This window comes from Solanum dulcamara, chromosome 5, assembly GCF_947179165.1.
Source record: "Solanum dulcamara chromosome 5, daSolDulc1.2, whole genome shotgun sequence".
Lineage (NCBI taxonomy): Eukaryota > Viridiplantae > Streptophyta > Magnoliopsida > Solanales > Solanaceae > Solanum > Solanum dulcamara.
Genome location: NC_077241.1, coordinates 15,999,337 through 16,003,153, shown reverse-complemented (window position 1 = coordinate 16,003,153; position 3,817 = coordinate 15,999,337).

Below are 3,817 nucleotides of genomic sequence, written 5' to 3'. Positions count from 1 at the left end.
TGAACAGCTGATTGGATGTGCACCATTGTGTGCCTTGCATTTTGCATAGTTCCAGTGCTGTCGAAGCTGATCAGGGATGTACCTGCAGGCAGCTTCTTGATACAAGTAGCCAAGGAAAATTGCTGCATTCCTGTAACCAGCTCCTTATTGCCTCTCCCAACAAGCAAATCTGGAAGCTGATGTATGAAGTAGTAATGACTTGTAGTTGCTCATTGAGTGCTGCAAATTGTTGGTACAGATGTTGGATGCTGATGGCTGCTGGTGCTCTGAGAACCCAAGCATTCTCAACTTTGAAGTTGTAGCTGGGGTGCACAAAAGTTGTTGCAGGTGTTGAGACCAGGAACCTGGTAAGTAGTAGTATTGATGTGATGATGAGGTCTAAGTAAGCCAAGTAGTTGTCTCCCTTAATGTGAGGATCTATGGACTTTAGGTGTTGCAGTGAGGGAATTGGCTTGAGTGGAGAGCTGATGTGTTGGTGAAGTCCTAGCTTGTAAGGTTTCTGTCTCTATGTTGATGCCTTTTATTTTCCAAGGTGCCCCATCAGGTGTTGTACTTACACCAAAACCATCAAAGAAAAACGAACAGCCAACCAGACAGAAAAACCAGAATGGGCCTTGTGTAGCAGTCTTGGAGTTTCTATTTGATTTGGTGGTTGTATCTTTGATGTCCTCCATGTAGTTATTGTTAATGCATGTTGATGTAGAACTCCAGCAACCTGCAACAATACAACAAACAAACAAAAGCAAGAAAGAACTTGCACAAGCTAGCAAAAAGGAAAGGACCTCTAATAGTCTTTTGGAGCCTGTTTGCTTTTTCAAGGTCGCTCGCCTAACGTCTCCAATTATCCGATTTAGCTGAAACTCCTTGAGACTTGAACAAACATGCTTTTCTTTTTTCCTACAAGATTTTGAGGCATTTTGCATAGGTTGTAACTTCCAAATAGCAAAATACTCCCTCTTTAGGCTTAAGACAACTGACTTTTTCAAGGTCGCTCGCCTAACGTCTCCAATTATCCGTTTGAGATGAGACTTCTTGGGTCTTGATCCTATAGTATTTGCTGCAGTCCTACAAATTTTGGAGACCTTGGTGCAGGTCCACATGGTCCAAATCACCCTGCACATCATACCCTGCTGCATTTTGGTCATAGTCTGCTGCAGGTCCTTGGGTATCTCCATGTTACTTCCATAGTAGAGGGGGTTAAGATGCTTTTTGTTGCAAGCTACTCCCAAGAGGAGAACCTTCCTTATGATCAGGATCAGTTCTTCAGAGTACCTGCACAAGATAGATAAACAAAAGGAGAAATCCCATTACTGATTCCTGTGCTGCATCTCTACAACATTCTTATGTTGTTATTGCTGCATATCTGTAATGTAGTTGCTGCTGCTGTAGCATCTATATGTGATGTTGTTGATATGCTGGTGCAAGAACTTCAAACTCAGCTGCTGCAACTCCAACCCCAGGCTCAAAGTAGCATTAAACCTCCACAATGAGACACACAACAGAAAACAATAATAGAACCAGAGTTTCCTTTTTGATTGCTGTTGAATAGAGTTCCATGTGGTGGATGTTGTGTTGCTGGTTTGGACAGTTGTTGCTGTGGATTGTTGTATGTTGTTGTATTGCTAGTTGTCATTTTCCATGTCTGCAACTACACTAGAGCATGATTAGTGATATCCTTCAAGGTGGTTGGTGGATCTTCTTCATCTTTGTTCTCCTAAAGCTAGCCATGCCAGCTTTGTCCATTTTGTAATATCCCTTGGTCTCTCTTGGAAGTTGTTGAAAACTGTAGTAGTGTTGTGTATGGTCCTTCATGTGGCTTTCTTTTGAGAGTGTATCTGCAGGGAAATTAGCTTCCCTAAAGATATGTCTGCAGTGGAAGCTTTCCATCTTGCTAATCAATAACTGCAGCTCAGTGAGATAGGTGTGAATATTCCATGGTGGTTTCATCTCTTGTTTGAGCCACTTGATTAGTAGCTCAGAGTCTACTTCCAGGGCTACCCTACTATGGCCATGTTGTAGACACCATTGAATACCAATAAGAGCTGCTTGTACTTCAGCTTGGTTATTAGAACCAAAGCCTAGTGGAGATGCAAAGGTATATATCAGCACTTCATTATGGTCCCTAAGAATGCCCCCTGCCCCTATCTTTCCTGGATTGTTAAGGGCACTCCCATCTGTGTTGAGCTTGATCATTGTAGGTTGTGGTTTAGTCCAACATACTTTGGTTATTCTCAACTCATGTTGGCTTTTTTCAACTATGGTAACCAAATCTGCCCACTTACTTGGCAAATCAATATATGGATACACAGTAGAGATAAGCATATATAGATCTTTGGATATTGAGAATATTACTCTAGTAGCATTAGACTTCTTGCCTCCATACTTGCATGCACATCTATTCTTCCATAGATTCCAGCACACAAAAATAGGGATGGCTTGCATTACTAACTTATGAAGCTCATTGTTAGTTTTGATTAGCCACCACCTCATCAATAGGTTTTTTAGAGGAGTATTGCTGTGTTGTAGACCCCAGTACCCTGAGAAGTGCTTCCAAATATGTTATGCAAAGTAGCCTGAAACAAGGATATGGTCTACATCATCAAGACCTGCTCTATAGCAGCAAGAGCATGCAGCAGGCTCCTGTCCAAAGGCCACAATTCTGTCATTTGTGGGTAGCTTAAGTCTGAAAGCTCTCCACAAAAGAAAAGCTGAGGATCTTCTTAAGTAGTATTTTTTACATTTGTTTGGATTTTAATTATAAGAAGGTCGTCTTTTGTATTTTCTTTGCTTATATGGTTCTTTATCATAACTCTGAGTTGTATATATCATTGTTTTATAGAAATTTATTTTATTCTATTTGAGTTGTTTTTGTGTTTGTATATTAGTACATTTTTCTTGTAGTATTTCTAGTTTGTCATGACCCAAGCCTAGGGCCTAGACATGGCACGGCGAATGAGACACCCAGAGGTACCTCACTCAAGCCTCTTAGCATTCATTTAGCTTTTCATAAGTAATGACATACAATAACAAGCGGAAATAAAACATTTTCTATTTGTGTCTAAACATACCTCTACTAATAGACTTGGCGGAGGCTAAGACATGTCCCTAGCTCACCCTCATGATAAGTATCCAAAAATACCACAAGATAAACAAAAGTTTATACATGTAAATAGTGAGAAAAGGAAATGGAATGTTATTTCCGGAACATGGAAACTCACCAAAAAGTAGCCTTCAATGATCAAACTAGCCACGTGGAGGAGAATGTGGAGTAACGTCGGTCCCTACATGGTGATATCATGTAGGCAAAAGTATGCGTTAGTACTTTGAATATACTAATTATGTGAGCATGAAATGCAATATATCATTATACAATAAGGTGATACAATGGACTATGCTAGAACCTTGTATTCATTTGAAATACTATTTGGAGTTATGAAGCTTAGTCAATGAAATATAAAAACCATCATGAATCATAAAAGAAACTTAAACATTATAGAGGTAATCATGAGTCATTATAAGAAACCATATACTTGCAAGGTACGATGAATCGTAAATAAGTATACCATAAACCTTTTTAAAGAAATCTTTAGCTTTGTTAGAGCATATACTTTACTTTGTGATAGATATAGTAGACATCATATGATATATCTTAAACATTGGAAGAGGGACCTCGTACCTTTGTGAGAGCAACCATTAAACTACATAAATCATGTGAGCTATAACATGGAGCCACGATGTTACCCCTACATCAGAGAAAAAGGGGGAGACTACTTACCAAGGTAGACTCCATCATACCTAAGTGGATCTACTAAACTAT